This window comes from Cygnus olor, chromosome 17, assembly GCF_009769625.2.
Source record: "Cygnus olor isolate bCygOlo1 chromosome 17, bCygOlo1.pri.v2, whole genome shotgun sequence".
Taxonomy (NCBI): domain Eukaryota; kingdom Metazoa; phylum Chordata; class Aves; order Anseriformes; family Anatidae; genus Cygnus; species Cygnus olor.
Window position 1 is genome coordinate 6,164,473 of NC_049185.1, and position 18,163 is coordinate 6,182,635.

The 18,163-nt window shown below is 42.3% G+C and overlaps 1 protein-coding gene and 1 long non-coding RNA gene across 25 annotated transcripts in view; one reads left to right on the plus strand and one right to left on the minus strand.

Annotated features, from left to right (window-relative positions):
• The window catches only part of LOC121079725, a 194,761-nt gene that overhangs the window by 151,117 nt on the left and 25,481 nt on the right, over window positions 1–18,163 (plus strand). Inside the window, exons 7-8 of one of the 3 annotated variants that reach the window (XR_005825150.1) lie at window positions 6,191–7,910; window positions 16,958–17,535. This is a non-coding gene — a long non-coding RNA (uncharacterized LOC121079725). Of the gene's footprint in view, window positions 1–6,190; window positions 16,517–16,957; window positions 17,536–18,163 lie in introns of those variants that run through there. The other 2 variants (XR_005825149.1, XR_005825148.1) reach the window with 2 other exon arrangements.
• HIC2 (HIC ZBTB transcriptional repressor 2) overlaps window positions 1–18,163 on the minus strand; it is a 74,581-nt gene that overhangs the window by 48,932 nt on the left and 7,486 nt on the right. For 4 of the 22 annotated variants that reach the window (XM_040577329.1, XM_040577344.1, XM_040577347.1 and 1 more), the window contains 2 exons: window positions 6,140–6,273; window positions 5,324–5,457 (listed from right to left, as the gene is read on the minus strand). The exons of 13 other annotated variants lie outside the window; for them this stretch is intronic. The gene's annotated coding sequence lies outside the window, so the exon portion shown is untranslated. Of the gene's footprint in view, window positions 1–3,607; window positions 3,806–5,323; window positions 5,458–6,139; window positions 6,274–7,411; window positions 7,509–7,615; window positions 8,556–18,163 lie in introns of those variants that run through there. 5 more of the 22 variants (XM_040577330.1, XM_040577335.1, XM_040577333.1 and 2 more) reach the window with 5 other exon arrangements.

Here is an 18,163-nt window from a genome sequence, read left to right on the forward strand (position 1 = left end):
CTCTTTGTCTCTGAAAAAGGATCCCAAACAAGTGGCAGGGACACACAGTTTTAGAAGCCTTTGCGTGTTTATCTTTACTGATAAGCCTGCAATCTTTGCTGCAAGCACATCAGCTTGTGTCTGCAGCAAAACCTTATTCCAGTCAATGCCTTCCTTGGAATGGGCTTCCTCAGAACTGGGCAATGGGTTTAACCCCTGAGTGGCTGACATGAAAAGGCTCAGGTGTAAAAGACCTATTTTCCCTCCTCAAAGATGCATCATGTTTTCATACATCTTTGAAAAACAAGCAAGCAAGTAAGCCAGCCCTGCCTTGAGTCAGCAGCAATGCGGATTACATACCTACACAGATACTATCAGGGAAATTTACCCTAAGAGAGCTCCATCTTCCCAAACAGCCTCTGGTTCTGTGCAGATCAAAAGTATTGTCCATTTAAAATAAAGGGATGCAGATATCTAAATTGCAGGTTGAATGTATGAAAATTCATTAAGAGGGTTTGTTGAAATTATTTTGTCTAATTGATTGGAAACTGTCAGCAAGAGGCATTTGGATTCCTAGAACCAGAGAATCAACCATAATTCCAAGACATCTGATCCTTTTCTAGTAGGTTGAATAAACCTGCTCATTCAGCTTTGTTAATACTCAAATTCTCAGTTCACACATACATATGCCTGCCAAGGGCAAATATCCAGAAAGTCACTAGGGATCTCCCAAAGCTGAGATGCCAAGAGCTTGGACAGCCTAAAAATTACAAACAAGTGGCTTTTTTCTGACAGCAGGTTCCATTTATTTCCTCCCACTTGCTCTTTCCCCATCTCCTTCCTACACCCCTGAGTCAACCTCCACCAACTGAGTTTCAGTTAAGCATGTGCTTTGCCAGAGGTGTTTTTAAATTAGGTTTTTAAAAGTTTATTTATAGTACACGCACAGTGCATGATGCTTTCGGGGCTTCTGGAGACTTCAGCGTTTCAGGTATGACTTTGCCAGTTAGAAGGAACGTGAATTCTTCAACTGATCCATGGAAAACCACCTCCCTTGTGTTTGCCTACCTCTGTACTCCAGCTCAAATTTGGAGTGAAAGAAAATAATTTTTGCTCTTTTATCTCCTCCCCATTATTCATAACATCCATGATCAATGTACTGGAAATTCCAACTGAAAAAAATTTAGAGGAAGCCAACTGATCCTCCCCAGTTGATTTTTTGGCAAAAACAGCAATCCATGAAACAATGCAAGGATTCTATGAACAACTTCCCATTAGGGCAAGAGTTGGAAAACAGTGCAATAAACAGAACTGAGTGAAACTTGCAGGCAGAGTTCACATGGTCCAACACTCCTTGCATCTGGCAAGCAGCAAATTTCATTAAGCAGTGTTTGTCCTAAATGGACATACTTGACCCATGTGACCAGTTTGTCCTTTCATAAGAAAAGTGTAACACGGCCACAAGATCACTTCCAAGCAGAAAAGCATGTATGCCCAGAAGCAAATCCCCGAGCTCAAGTCCAACCCCCCAAAAAATAGCTGTGCTAATTGTTTGGCTTTCACATCTAAACGCAAACCTTTACTATTGTAGAGAGATGCCACATTTTGCTTCTTGTTCTCTGTATCTGGAGTGGGCAGTAAGCGTCCACTAGCCAGGACTTTCAAATCAAAGGGTATGTTCGTGGCTGGTTTTACAATGAGTTTGACTTTCCCTGTTCTTAAATAATGTAAGTTGCTGAAATATTGTTTCTCCAGCTGCACAGCAAATAAGAACAGAGCAAGTATTCAGAGTAATGGCTCAGAAACTTTAGTATTAGGAGGTGGCACAGAGGCGTTCTGGGAGGAGAAGAAAAGGATGTGGTAGACAATTTGCTAATGCCCAGTCACTCTCCCTGAAAAAGCTAGCTGCACGCCCGAATGCCTCAGGACAGGGCTGAGTCCATCCCTCTTTCCACAAGAGCAGCTCTTTCTAAATAAAGAGGTCTTACACACAGGACTTGGGAAACTTAATTCAGATTAACTAAAGTTGTAAATTTAAAGTGAATGAGCTAAACCACATCTCTGTGCAGGCACACTCATTCAGTTTGAAAAGGAACTTTAATTTGGTTTATCTCATTTTACTGAATTAAGAGCATTTTAATTCTGAGTGCCCATGCAGGATTAATGAGCTGAACAAAGGATGAAGTTACATGTTATGTTGGAGTTGAATGTGGCATAGGAAGTCCCCCCACTTCCATGCTGAAGTTAATTCTCACCCACACTTAAAAACAAGCCAACTAAAATTATAAATTTGACTTTACTAATTATTAATATCTACAAATCTCAAGCTGCATTAAAAATAAACAAAAAACAACAATGAAACAGAATTCTGGCTCTACATTTGCCTTGTGTTTCAATGTACCAGAGCACATGTGTTGTTAAGAATAAAAGCATTAGCAGGCAAAAGTGAGGAAAAAGGACATTGATATCATAAAAACTGGGAAAAGACAGCAGCGCATGAGAAACACTCATGGTATTACTTCATGCAGTGAAATGACAGACACCAGACCCCAGCCACATCTGTACAACAGGCTGCTTATGGACCTACATCTAGATTTGACTTCCACCATTTCCATGACCTAAATCTACCTACCTACCAGATAGTTCTCAAGCTTTAGGGCAACATTGTTGTGCTGTTTGTAAGCAACTGGTATGTTTCCAGCTTACCTAAGCAATCCAAACCTTTTATAGCTAGTTTTGTGCATGGCCATACAACACCACAATTCTGTTGTGGCTGCATGGCCACAACATTTTTTCATCATAAGTGTTCAGCAAAAATTATTTCACAGATGAGAAGTGGCAAGCAATGGTAAATTTCTAGCTGCCACTTAGGAAAAGAGACTTAACTTTTCTACTGCAGTTTACTTAAAACTGCTGCGACATCTCAGGGGAAATCAGAACCAGGATAAACGATTCTTTCCCTGCTAGTCACATCTATATAATAATGTCTCTTATATTTATATAAAAGAACTACAGAAGTCCAGCTAGCAACAGGGAGACTGACCAACTGCTTGAGGCGAGAGCACCTGGTAATGTGGGTGCTAAATAGGCCGAACCCCAAAGATCTTCCTCCACAGAAATACACGCTCCTCTTTTTGAGTGGGAGAAGGAAAAAAAAAAAAGGATAAAGAATTTTTATTATAAACGTTAAGTAAGCAACACTCTGGCTCTGATGCAGTCTTCTACAGGAGGGGAAACCAACTTCTCAAGCAAGTAAAGATTGTTTAACAGGAGACAGATGAAAGCATCACCTCAGAATGCAAGGAAATCCCAGGCTGGCTGGTTGGGAAAGAATTAGCAATACATAATTAAAAAAGCACTCTCCCCTTCCTCATCCCTGAGGTGAACACAGGTCCTGCATAATACTGACTTCCACATCAGCACCAGAGAATGAAGATATTGCTTGAGGTCTTTCTCATTTCTAGGCAGGCCTCTCTCCCTCTTGCTTTCAGTTGCTGGAGGCTGTTTCACACCAGTTACCAGCAATGTTCCTGTGCAGCAGGACATGCTGTCTGTATTTGCAGCTTGTGATGAAAGATTTAGCCACTGGAGAACACCAGGAGGGAGGGAACTAGATGCTAGTTCTTACCTTGCCTTGCAGTAGAGGCTCAGTGGTCCTTTACTGGCGGCCTTGATTCTGCACCAGTGGAGCCACCCTCCTGCTCCTGTGTTTAGAAGGGAGGAGTAGGAGAGAGATCCGATCCCACTTTAGTGGACAGGGTAAATCCCATCATTTGGTAATACCACCTGGAACATGCTCTCTCAGGACCCTCTCCAGGAAAATCTACTGAAAGACCAGGGACATCTACTACATTAACCAGGCCTAGCATGCAGGAAGAGATGAGACACAGCATAAGGCCACGTACAGTGTGCAAAGACTGCTGTACAGAGGTCAAAAGGACTGAGACAGAGGACAGAGATATGCAAAACTGAGCCCTACGAAAAAGCACACTGGCAAACACAGTTCATGCCTTTAGCACAAGACGCGGGGCTACTGATGGCAGATGATTGAAAACAGGTCAGTAAACAAAGCTGGCAAAAGAAAGAAAAGAAAAAGGAGGTGTGAATGGCAGCTGCCCAGAGTGAGCACTGCTCTGTAGGCAACGATGTCAGTGATGCACCGAGGAACAACATCACATCTCACTCTCCCTGTCCCACAGAAAGTTGAAGACTGAGAACCACTGGAGCACAGTGCACAGCAGTGCAGCTGACCTGCGGTGTGCCTTGGTCCCCAGTCCAAACAGGCAGGGAGTCAGCAAGAAAGGATTAACTGCAAGTGTGTTGTACGTGAAGGAGAATACCCAGCTACACAGAACACTCATGGAAAGGCTAGGAACTCTCTCGCCTTCGGGCATAAGCCAACCACTAACTTCCTCTATAGGCAAGTTATTGCTTAGTTGTTTGTTTTAGGAGTTCTTGTACCTTTCCCTTAAGCATCTGGTGTTTGCCTCTCTTGGAGAGAGGATGCCAGACTAGACAGACAGATCATGGCTTCTTTCTGGTATGGCAATTACTGCATTCCACCCTGGAAGGGGGAGAACACACTGGGGAAAGCGAGGAATGTTAGATGGCAAGTTCCAGTAACACACAGCCCGTTAAATAGCCTTCCTTCTCCATCTGGCCCTGCGCTCTCCTGCCAGCAGCACGCTGGGAGCACACAGCAGCAGAGCTTGGCTCTTTACATTTTCAAAGAATTCTGTGTTCCACTGCAGAACTGGGATCAAAGCTGATCAGGGTTCGGCTCTCACCCTGGAAGTCCTCACACATACAAGAAGCAGGATGTTCCCATGCAAATAAATGTGTTACAGAACAGGGGGCCACAGCAAAATTGTGGTCTGCAGCCCAAGTTAATATAGAATGCAATATTTAAAAAAAAAAAAAGAAAACAGATCTCACTAGACACAATAGTCCCTCAACATCAGGCTAGATCAGATTGTCCTGTATAATCTGTGTCTCTACAGCTAAAAAGAGCCCATCAACATTTACCTACAAAACCTATTCTCTGCAACCTCTGAATAAGACAGCACATCTCCTGTAGAATTATAAATACTTGTAGCAGCTTATGAACTAGGGGTTTCGGGATAGCATTTATACTTGAAATGGGCATTTTGCAAGGCCCATTCTTCCTAGAATGTCTAGGAGCCAGAGGGCTTCCAAGTCCCTCAAGCCAACTGTAGTCTGGGGAAACTTAGCCCTGCCTTTCTACCCGAATATTCTTCAATCTGTTGATTTTGGCTCTCTGCCAGTTTAACCTTCAAACCCAGGTCTCCCAGTCTGTGTGTTAGCAGAAATTGCTGGTAGGTACCTGTTCAGATTGGCTGCCCAGGCACTATCTCACTTGTAGCCTGCTTCATGGGTACTCTTGAAAGCAGCTGATGATGCATTTATCCACTGGAGCCCTCGTTTCCTTACTGCCGATCTGCTCACGGGGAGGCAGAGCTAAACAGACAAGATACAAACAGACGACAGCAAAGACCTTGCCACACCAAATAATAAAAACCAGGAAATCCAAAGCCTACACCTACCTATTGAATTTGTGTTGGTTTTTAAAAGCAGCAGAAGAATGTGGATAAGCAAACACAGATACAGTTGAATGACTTATCTAAGTTTAGACAAGTGGTATCTAAATAATGCTATTTTAGCTTATTACTGTAACAAATAGGAGAATTGATTTAATAACCTAATGTTGTTTTTGGACAGTAGAGGTCTGCATCAATGGACCAAGACACTAACTATATTATCTTATCAAATCAGTGTACAATAATAGAACTTCTCTCTGCATTGATGGAACTAGGTTTGGCTCTGCATCAGAAAATAATCCGTGAAAGAGGAGATAGTATTTAGCAGGAACTCTTGGTGGACTAGGTGCATAGTTGTTATTTTCTTTCTTTTTCAAAACATTAACAAGTATTATCTTTAAGGTATCACATGACAAGATATTTCCTCTAATAATCTTTTATTGCTTGTTATTTAACCTCCCTTTATCTTTCTGAAAGGTAGTCTATATAATTCTCCAAAAGACTTAAGTAAAAGGGAAAGAACTGCTGGTGCATATGCAAATCTATTCATTGTAAGCCTACAATAAAGGTTTTTCCATCAAGGTACAAGCAAAATGACTTACTGACATTTACTGGCAAGTACTTTGCATTCATATGATATCTTTCATCTACAGACTTCAAAGCATCTGACAGGAGGCAGGCAGGCGTTGTTTCTCCATCCATCCAAGGAAGAAGCTGAAGCACAAAGTGGCAATGTCTACCAGACAAGGTAAAACCATTAGCAGAAATCTAAATTAACTAATTCCCAGTCCTTAAAAATGAACTACATTGCTCCCAGTACAAGTTAGACGTGCACCAGAGGGCAGAACCACCACTCACCCACGCTTCTCCGAGAACTGCTAGGGATTATTTAAGAATTTAAATCACATTCATTAGAAACTAAACAAATATGGAACGCAGTACTCTTCTCCACAAATGCAAAGGATGGGGATTGGAAACCAATCCAAATCTTAAATTCTGCAGTGCTCCAAGTAGAAGCACTCCTTGAATCAACCTGCAGAAGCACAGGTTTTCATTCATGAGGCGAGGAATGAAAATCCTGCTTCATAACCTAGCAAGTGTTTAAATAAACCTGTTCAGATGAAGATCTCTCCTCTCTGGAGGAAATCTAATACTACAAGAAAGGTCATGGAAATAATTTCAAAAATGCCACCTTAAGAGAGCCTTGTTTCAGCTCTTCACCTTATTCTTTTAACTGAAGAAACATTGATTGCCTGAAGCACTCAAATGGCCAGCAGAAATTCCTTTTAAACATAAATAGGGAGAAAATATCCCTGCATAATGTTGTTTTAAAAGAACTGTATGGATTCCTGTAAGTTTCAAAACAAACAAACAAAAAATGATGCTGAGGCAATCTTTGGAGCAAGCATTGGTCAAAGAGACTGCAATAGAAATACTTAAAAATGCACTCCTTGGTTATGAGATCTCCCATGGCCTATGGAGGCGGATAATATTAGAGGCCACTAAATCCTAAAGTTTATTTTTCTTAAAGTTTTCACTTCAAATAAAGCTTTGTTTTAAAATGTATGAGGCCAACTGTTAGTGCATTGAGGTCCTGGTTATTAGCCAGCTAGAGCCCATGAATTATGTTTAGTGAGAAGTTTATTGGCTCAGTAAACACCATTCCAGTTCCCCTCACCCCTGAACTGTGGAAGCCAAACCAAGAGATATTCAATGCCATGTTACCACTAGCACCAGAGCAACCATTATCTGATTACAGGCATTTTATTTTTATTTTTTGAGAAGAATTTGCTATTGCATCATTTAATACAAGGAAGTCTTTAAGTTTACCAAGGCAACTCACAAAGACTAAGTAATTGTTTGGTCCAGTTTACCATGTTCTGGAGCAGGAATATTTGTTTCCGTCTCACAGCTTTCCAAGTCCAAGCACTGCAGAAATGCAATCCCTCAAATGCTTGGTAAGACAGGAGTCTGGCAAGGAAATTTAAACTAGCAAGATTAGAGCAGACAACCACAGGACTTTTCTGATAAAACCACTCTGTGCAGTATGGAGTGGTAAGAAGTTGCATTTGTTTTACCTTACTGGTACTTTGTCTCAAGGAAGACACATAAAAACTGTCTCCACTCTGTGTTCTGAGGGTAGGTGCCCAGAGGTTGGACTGGGTCTTGGGGAATGATGTTGCACTTTGTAAGTTAAATAGTCAAGAACAACTTACACCATTATGACTTAATCAGAGAGCTGGCTACAGCTCAGTCACAGCTCAGGTAAGATGCACGTGCATGCCCAGAACACACCTAGGGCAGATTCATGTGGCGTTAGCACTGTCTTGTCTAACACCTGCTTGTGGGAAGCACCAGGAAACAAAACAGAAGGTAAGCATCGCCAGAACTAGCAAGACTGACATGTAGCTGTGCAAACCCAAAAGCAACTTCTATTTGTGTGGCTGCCTTTGTCCTGGGCACAAAGCTGTCTTGTCTGGTTACCTTCCTCTGCCATGAGTTAAAGACTCACATACTGAGTGTAAGCAGTGATCCATCAGTGTGCAGTAACTTGTTAGTGTGCTTGCTGGTCCAGTTCTCTGGAACAGCTAAAATATACCAGAAGACTCTGCAGGGATTGTGTCAGTTGTTGAGGCAAGGCAAGTTAATTTAGTTGGAAGAATAAGGATGAAAAAAAAAAAAAGAGTGCTATGATAACAGTAGTCTATTCTAGTAGCAAGGTAAACTGGAACTCAAGGTTCTCTCCCTCTCCTAGTCCTCTGTATCTGTCACACTACCTTGGCTTCATTTCTTCATGGCTTTGCTTCCTTTCTCACCTTTTGCTTATCCTGTCCATTTAGACTGTGGCATCTTCAGGGAAGAGACTGTGCTTGTACTGCACCTAGTGAAAGCTTTAGGGCTTTGCATTCCCTAAAATAAACAATGCTTTTATCTATAGTCTTTGCTATAGAGGAGTATATGTACCACCAACTCTGAAATCTCATATACTCACGTAAATGCTTCTTCTGATACCCTGAGAGTCATGATGCCGGAATCTGTCCATATGACAAGGAAAAACCTCGGCAGTATAGATCCTTAATGTCCAAGCTATCCTACAAGGACATGTCAAACCTGTATCATCACATCCATAACGAAGCACCTTTAGGAAGCAGGCACAGTTAAAAACTTTCCACCCCAGTAGTGGTGAAAGACAAGATACCCTTCTCTTTAAACTTAACCCTCTCCCTTCCAAAGAATGCCTGGAATTTCTACTATTTCCCAGCAGAGACTGGAAGGCAAAGACTTGGCATGGGGCAAGACAGATAAGAGCAGTTGCCTTCTCTGTAGGTTTTGTTAACTCCGCATAATTGCTTAGGGCATATGATGGTTAGAGAGAAACACATACACATCTGTCAGAGACAGACTACAAATCACTAGTATAATTCCAAGCAAACAAAATCTAGTTTACAATGTGGCTGTGGTATATAAAACACCTCTGTAAAACTACAGTATAATTCAACTGCTGCAGGTTTAATTTACAAAGTAATGATATAGTTTTCCCTCTCAAAGACTGCCATTTAGGATCACTAAGATGTTGAATGAAGTCTTAGCTGTCTTCTGGGACACATGGTTAAGGTTGATTGTTGTTGGAAGCCTCTCTAAGCAAGCCACATTTAAATACCATGTTTTGCAAAAAGGCCCATATCATCTTGCATGTGAATTCAAGTCCCTTTACCAGTTTAAAATCTGGGTCAAGGCAATTTGCTTACTTTTGGAGTCCTTTTCCAAAACTAATGGCATGTGGGATTTAGAGTTGTAGATATAAGACAACCGGATGAACTGCTATTATCTGCTCTGCATCATGCACGTACCATCTACAGTTTTCCTACTAAGTTTTGTTCACATGTACAACCCACTTCTACAGCAGTTGCACATTCAGCATGCTAATGATATTATTCTTGGCCATCCTGTTAAACTCCCAGTATAAGTTAAATGCACAGTAGGGGGCCCTGCTGGATTCTCAACAGTTTTTAGATGGCTACAAATGATAGCTGGGCAAGGGTGGAAGTTTTGATATGCAGTCATGAAGCTGAGAGCTTTTCTATTCAAATAGGGTGTTGGCTTGTACTATCTCTGTCACTTCTCTGGTGATAACTAGATTACCAAAATGTACTATGCTTAGGGCTGCAGTTAGTAGTACGTACAGCTGCCAAATTGCTTAGCTAAATTTCATACAGGGATCACACGGAACAACTGTGATTGTTGATGTCCTGTTGGTTTGGCATTGCCATTCAAGGAGATACTTCTGGATTATTAATACCTTGTACGACTTGGGTGCTGGCTATTTCAGAGATTATGTATTTCAGTGTATCCTGACAGGCAGTTGTTAGCAGGATCCTAACCCCTCAGCAACATTTTTAAGTCTCTCTGATCTGGAAGTTTGGGTGGTGCAGTATCCGTTCAGGATTCTCACAAAGAGCTAGGACCTTGCCCAAATTTATTTTGGTGCTTCTTGAAAGAAGGAAGAGAGAAAGGAAGGAAAAAAGAATGAATCCTAAAAACATAAAAGAAATTTGTGGCAAGTTAAACTTACTGGCAGAACTGACCTACGAGGTACAAAACAGTGACAAAGAATGATAATATTTAGTCTTTCTCATAGTATTCCTCCAGGCACATAATACCAGATTTTCTTAATGGAAGCCAGTTAGCAACAATCAATGAAAGAGATTAAGTACAATAAAAATATTGGTTTTAGGATAAAAATGTGGTTCCTACCTATGGGCTTGTAAAGGAAAACTCGGCATAGTCCTACACTTCTCATAGGTAAATTTTGAATTTTCATCCCCTTGTTCATAAGCCAGGCAGAATAAAAATATCCACCTACACTAAACCAAAGGGAGCCACTCGTAACCCAGACACAACCACAACAGACATTCTCAACAGTCCTTGGCTTAATAGAACACTGCTTTGTGGTTATACCCACCACTAGGATTTCATCTCACAAGTTCTAACACGTTTAATTTATTCCAGGTCATACATCAAATATAGTATTAAAATTTAAGATGGCATTTGAGATTGAAACTTTGCTTTGCAGTGTGAGTAGAAGGAATACAGTCAGGGCCGTGGGTGCGTGAGTATATTAATACATAAACACAAACTTGTAGCCATCACTCAAGAAAAACAGTTGGTCTTTAAGAGGGGAAAAAGTTGTAAAAAGAATCAATTCCATTAAATAGCTCTATGAATCAATTCCACGAAAATCAATGGGCAGCTACATCCACAAGGTGCCAGGTAGCTCCCACACATCAGGTGCAACTGTCCGTGACTGCAGCCACGCAGCAGCCCTGCTGCCGGGGGTCCCAACAGCCCAGGTCTGGAGCCAGACCCCCTGCACTGCCCATGGTCCCCCCAGCGCCCTCCTGCAGCGCTCTCTGCCCCACTCACGCAAGGTGAGCTGCATGCTGAGGCGGCTGGGGAGGGCAGCAACATCACTCACATCCAAGGCCTGTATATCTGTCTGATGGAGCCAAAAGTGTGAGCAGACTCCTGGTGAAATTCCCCACAGAGGCCATGCAGACCTTTGTCTCCACACACACACAGGTGGCAGTCCCTCTAAAAAGACAGCAGAGGAAAGCCCACATTGCTCCATTAGAGCCAGGCATCCCACGGGCCCAGGTCTGCAATGGAGGAGGACCTTGTGTCGCATCAGGGACTTTTCAGCAGGCTTTGTGTCACATCAGGTGTCCTGCCCCTCCTGAGGGGAAGCTGCCTTATGCACAGACATGGGGAAGGTGTCAGAGGGACAGCCCCATTTGGGATGTGGGGCCCAACAGCCACCAACATGTAGAGTGTAGGAAGTCACATACTGGCTAAACAAATTACTTCTTTAAGCACAAGTTCATGAGTTCCACATTGCGTCAGTCTCAACTGTTCAGTGACTCCCCAGAGACTGTGCCACACCGCTGTCCTCTCGCTTTCAAAGTGCAGCTTAGTTGCATTTTCACATTTACAGGCACCGGGTGCCCCTTCAGTGACTGGAGAAACCCTTGGGGCTTTCATTTTGTGCTGGCAGCTCGCAGATGACTCTAGAAACAAATCCCCAGGGGCTTCCATTCTGAGTGGCAGAGCAGAGGGCACAGACAATTCTGGCTTTGTTAAAACCTGCAGAAAAATTCATGTCTTGTGTCTTCCCCTTCATGTGCTCCACATGTGCTGTCATGTCTCTGTGCCTGTTATAGACACACACTATTTAAGAAATTCAGACATAGCATATTTGCAACTGGAAAACTTGATGAGTTGGCCCCTGATATTCAGCACTAAGTACCAAAACCTACTTTTTGCTTCTGTAACTGAGCACCAAGCATAAACGTGTTCAGTTAGTCCACACAGGCACACTCATGTCTGCTATTATACCAATATATTTAAATGAGAGAAAGAGTGCATATGTTATGTTTGTGTTTAATAAGTAATAATCAATGTAATGAGAAGGCTCAAAGCTGTCCCTGACAGGGAATGAGACCACACTGCTTCTCTCCAAAGCTCTGTGACCCAAGTGCAGGAATGACTGATCTGATCTGCAAATTGCATATCAGCTTTTGGGCCTGATCTTCGCAATGAGCACTCTCAACCTACTCATTTCAATAGGATTTGAGAGCACTTGGTATCAAACCCTCCATCAGTCACAAGTTCCCCTCAGATGTAAGGGCATGTAGACCTGGAAAGCAAGACTGACACATGCTGGAGGTTTGAGCCTAAAAACAAGTGGGAATTGTACAACCAGAGGCTTCAATGTAACTGCTGGTATCTAGCAAGACAAAGCAGCGAAACATCAAAGTTCCTCTCTTCTGGAATATTCCTTAGAACTTTATCATATGACTCTTCCAGAAGAATTAATCAAACATTGAAAGGTATACTAAGGGAAGCAGAAAGGCATCTTCTTCAACAGAACAGCCAGAAGAAGATTTTCGTGCAAGTCATAATAGATATTCCTCACTTTCATCTCCCTAAGAGCATGATGCTTTCTTATTCACTGGGATCTCAGTTTGATGCAAGTCAGGAAAAAAAATATTTCTGCCCAGCGGTTTTCAAATATTCTCGTAGGACTAGTGTTCACAGGGAGTTTTGGAACACAGATCTCCTTCTAAAGAGAGTCTTCACGCACAAACAGATGCCACACCAGCAGTTGCGTGGATGCAGTCTGAGACTATTTTGGTGACTCTCTGAAGTTCTGGAGTAGTTTAAAGTGAAGGAATGACTGTTGTGTTTATGAAGGACATCCCAGAACATGGTGCAAAGTCTGTGTGGAAAGAGACAGAGAAAACAGATAGGAATGGGCACATGCCAGAGAATGAACTGATTACAGTGATAGGGCAAATATGTAGAAATGGTTGGACAAAGCAAGTATGTGCACAGCTGAGAATTCTGGAGGAAGTAAAGAATCCAGCAAGTTAGAAAACCAAAGTACAAATCAAAATAAGCTGGCTCTATGGACTCTTAAGTCAAAGCCAGCACTGGGATCTAAAGCATCAGCTTGCATTTAAAGACTATCATGGTTAGTCATACACCAAATTGCATAATAGACAAATGATACGAATTGAAAGAAGATTAGTCTAGGGGAATAGACTCAGAGGGAGGATTGTAAGGAATTTTATTATTGAAATCCTGCTCCTAAGCTCTTCCATACTCAAGGAAAAAAATCTTAAATCCCATTTCCTGCCGCTATAGGGCTAAAAAGTTAACACCATATTTCATAGCAGTTAACATGAAACAGGATTACCATGCTGACTTGTTTTTAAAGAGCAAATGCATTCTAAAAACTAGATTGAGAAGGAGGTAGATTTCCTTCTGCCAAATCCTCTGACAAGAAGCAGGATGGAGAAAACTTATTCCTCTCTAAGATTTCTGGGGATGAACAGAATTTAAAAGCCCGTTGCCCTCAGTAGAACTGATATACTCTCTCAATTTGGCTTTTTTCCTGTTCATTCACTGCAGAGACTGACTTCATATGAATAATAATTCTTTTATTTCCTACTCAAAATAAGTGCTTATGCTTTTTTTTTTAAATGAAACCAAAAGAAATGCTTTGTATATCCCCTAAACAGTAAGTTTTTTAAATAAGCTTTACAAAGAAGATCCAATGACCCATCAGAAGGAATAACTTTTTAGTGCCAGCCAACAAACTGCTTCCTACCAACAGGAAAGATTCAAACCCCTACCCAAGCAGACATCCCAAAGCAGAGAGCGCTGCAGAAGCCAAAAGCCTTCTCTGGCACAGAAGTACTGGAGTCTGTCTGGGACTTAGCTTTCTCAAAGCCTCTTACATGAGGAGCACCTAGGCAATGAGCATGTGCCATACATCCCGCTAGACCTGTAATGTTTTGGCCAATTTCTCTCAAGCCTCTGAACTGTGATCTCAAAGCAAATGAATATGAGAAGAAAATACATTAATCAGGCATTCACACAGCCACGCTAAGGATTTTTAAACCAGGGATCTGAATCAGCTCTATTGCCTCCCACTTCTTTCCTGATACAATTAGCATCTGCCTCTGCAGCCAACCCTCTGCCGCTCTGAGGGGGAACAAGCAGCTGCAATTGCCTTGTCTGATGTCAAATGCTGTCCCACTGCCCACTTCCCCACAATGGGCTGCAGGAAAGGGGAAACAGCTTCCAGAAGTGCCTTGTGGAGGTTAGCATCCCTTCCCTACACACGGGGAAGTGAGAGGAGCTGGGAGCAGCTACCATTGCAGCCTCTGCCTCCCTGCTGCAGCCCAGGCGCAGGTTCAGACGTGTCCCAGCCACAACTCTCCCCACCTAGGGCCAAGGCCATGCCAGCTCCACACACCTGTTGGAGGCTTCCCCACATTTTAAGGGAATCCCCAGAAGGGGATTTGCAGGTGCTCCACTCCCTTTAAAGTGTTCAGGCAACAAATCAGCCTAGGTAATTGGACCCATAGTACTCAATGTGGCCCTCTGACCTTTTCTGAAATGTCCTCAGCCCACCAGGCTGGCAGGACTGAACGTTATAGCTAAGTGTTTTGAAAGAAGCATGTGATTTTTAAATCCAGTTGATTTTTTTTTTTGCTAGAGAACCTTTACCAAAGGCATCACTAGCGTATCCACGGGAGTTTTGCAATTCTAGATTACAGGTGATTAAGAATATCAGCAAATAAGCAGGCATACAAGTCAGGGTCGGAAGCAGGCTTTTACTTAACACCAGCCTCACCAGGCACTTGAAAAATAAATAACCCCCCCGAGCAGTTCTGCTTTACCCAACAGCTATAAGGCTCCAGCCCCACTCCTCGGGCAGAATTGTGCAAGCTCTTACCCCAGCAGTCACACTGGGTTCAAGCGAAGTGCCTGAGTAAGCATTTGCAGAATCTGCCCCCCCCCCGGCAGTTATCTATACTGCACCTATTTGTGCCTTGCATTGCAAGCTTCTTAGCCAGGGACATGGTCTGGAAGTATATTGTCAGCTGCAACGTGCTTTATCTCCATTTATGGCATTAAATCTAATTTTTGGTGCCAAGTGCAGCATTACCCTTACAATGACATCTATTAGAGACAGTTTCCCCTGAAGACTGTGATCTGACCAACAACCAGTTTGCACTGTTCATTATTTTGTTTTATTGCAAAACCACCGTGTTCATATTACCTCTCCACTTCTTTAATTTCAAGCATTTTCCTAAAAAGTAACCAGACGAGCGCTGTATTATAGAAATCCTGCGCCCCGGCATTATACTGACTCCACTTCTTGCTGCCATCCTTTCGTCCTTGAAGATTTAAAAGAACTGGGAACCAAATCCAAAATTATAGCAACAAACGTGACCGGTTTGCCTCTGCTAAGCTTACACACAACCAGAGGCTGACTTCCCTCCCCATGCCAGCGCTGGCATTCCTGCTGGGCACCCAGCCCCTTCCCCCCGAAAGCAGACAAGGGGGAGGGGGTGGGACAGCAGCGTGGCACAGCACGGAGCGGTTCGTATGGAAAAAAATCCCCAACTTCCCCTGAAATGCTGCATCCTGCATGCCACAAAGGACAGCTGCTACCTTCTCACTTACAAAAACGTGACCCCAGCCAGTCAATGCACAGCCCCAGTGCTGTCAGATACCCTCCCACGCACCGCTTCTGATGGTCAAAGCCATTGTAGGGAAGCAGCCTCCCCTCCACCTCCAAAAGGGCTACGTTTGCCTTGTGCTCCAGCTACACTCAGGGTGGCTGTTTGAGGAGTTTGGTTTGTTTGTTTGTTTGTGGGTTGTGTTCTTTTGTTGTTGTTTCTTCGGGTTTTGGTTGGTTGGGTTTTTCTGTTGTTTTTGTTTGTTGGTTGGTTGCTTTTTGGTGGGGATGCAACCCAAGCTGCTGCAAACACAGAGGTAGCACGGGTCCATGTGTAACCATGGAGGAAGCAAGCACAAATAGGCAAATATTCTGAATAATATCAGAGTAGACGCACATGGAAATTTGCTTGGACTCACCTGGACTCCTTTCCCCCTTTCTAGTCCAACCAGTTCAGGGCTGGGGAACATCCCAAGCCTCTGGCATATGGTATTAGATACTCTGGGTTTTAGGTTTAAAACTACTGATAAATCTCTTGCAATGGTACAGCTGGTGTCACATAGCCCTGGTCCCATTTCATGTGAACCTCAAAATTTGGAAGGGAAAGGGAGATTTTGTTTATTTATTACAAATGAGAGAAACTGGGGTGCTTAATCAGCCATTTGCTGCATCTACTGGGAGTGGAAGCTGGTTTGTCTGGCTATGGCCGTGCCTTCTGTTCTGCTAAGGGAGAACCCTTGTGCAGCTTTCAGAAAGTCATAAAAAACATCTCAAAAATATTGGGCATAGCATCATTATATGAAGATACCAGAGGTAGAACTGTAAAGCATAGTTTACCAATTAGGAAAGCATTTTGAGATCCTAGGGTGGAAAGGATGTCTTTGCTAGTTAGGTAAATACTTTAATTCCATACTCCAATGATCACTCTTCCAGCAAGACCCTTAAATATATTTGTCTTCCATGACTGTCCTCTGTTGTTAGTAATACCTTCACACAGCTTTTAAATAACAGCGTGGTTTCCACTACTGCAGCACAATTAAGTGTGCTGGTGTTCTGTGCATTTGCTTCCTCTTACAAGTCACTGAATTATTAGCACAGGATTCAGCATGATATCCTCATGTACCATTAGCAGGGTGAAATATTAGACAATAGCGGCTACTACTGTTATTTACCGATAATTAAATGTTAATGGAAATTCATCCCATCTTCAAAATATCATGCCCTTACACAAGTAGCAATGGAGACATACAGACATGAAATGATTTTTCCAGAATCAAACGGCAAATCAGTACCAAACAGGTTCTCATACTCACGTCTTTGTTTTAAACATAGTAATACTCATTGTCAGAATGAAGATAATGGCTAACAGTCCTCTCCCCTCACTCAGGTGACTTTTTCCCTCACTTAGGAGCTAAGTAATATCACTATGGCAATTACACCCATCACTTAAAATGAACAACCAGAAACTGGAAGACCCAGCAAAACTGAGACAAGCCAGCTGTCTACAGCTACTAAAAGGAAGTCCACACTTGGGGAAATACTCAAGACATTCCCTTTCCAGAAGCACCACCCATAATAACAGGCCAACAGTCTCAAACACCTCTGCATCTTGGATGGGTATGCAGAACCACATACATTAAAGTGCTCTTTTTGGAGTTCACTTAAGAATGCTGCCAACTTGTAAACAGCAGAGTCAGTTTTGCTGCCAATACAATTTTTACCTAGAGCAAGCGGAAGTGCTTTTCCAAGAATTTCCAAGACTATTGCGTCATGCTGTATGCTGGCACTGCACCCTGCAACCCAAGGAGGAAAGACAAAAAAATAAAAGCTGCTGCTCAGCACATCCTGAAAGGGATTATTTAGAGCAACTTATTTATTTCCAGGAAGAGACTGGCAGTGCAAAACAGACCTCCCAAAAAACAAAACAAAACAAAACAAAAAAAAAAAAAAAAAAAAAAAAAAAAAAAAAAAACAAAAAAAAAAACACAACAATTAAACAGTTTTCACTGCAGGGGAATGCTATACCTGGCATAACAATTTTTGAAACATTGTTTGAGAAAGTACAGTAAGAAAGAGAAATGTAGCGTATCTGAAAGACAGGAGAGCAATCTTTTCTATTCTTTCTTGCCCACTATGAGTTTTGCAGAATACTGTAGTGTTAGTCCTTTGGCAACTTTACCATTTTGAAGCTTGATTAGAATTATGTGTATGATGACAGCATTTACAGCCCCTGCTAAGGTCAGGGTCCCGTTGTGCAAACGTTTAAATATGATGAGTATTTATAAGATAAATACACAAGACAAACCAAGAACATTGTATTCTCCATACTTTAAACATGCAGAAAACTTAAGTTGCTTAACTTCCTTTATGACCATACCATGGAAAATTTAAATCAGTGATACAAACTGAACCCAGAGTTCCCTAGACCAGAGCTCACCCAGAAGAATTAAATGTGTGCATACATTCAAGCACTGCACCAATTCATAACAGTAAGTACCTAAAACCAAGTTTTCAGGGTAAAATATTTCTCAAGTTCCTTTGCTTTTATAACACTCTCAGCCAAATACCGGTCTGATGATATCTGAAGAAGTAC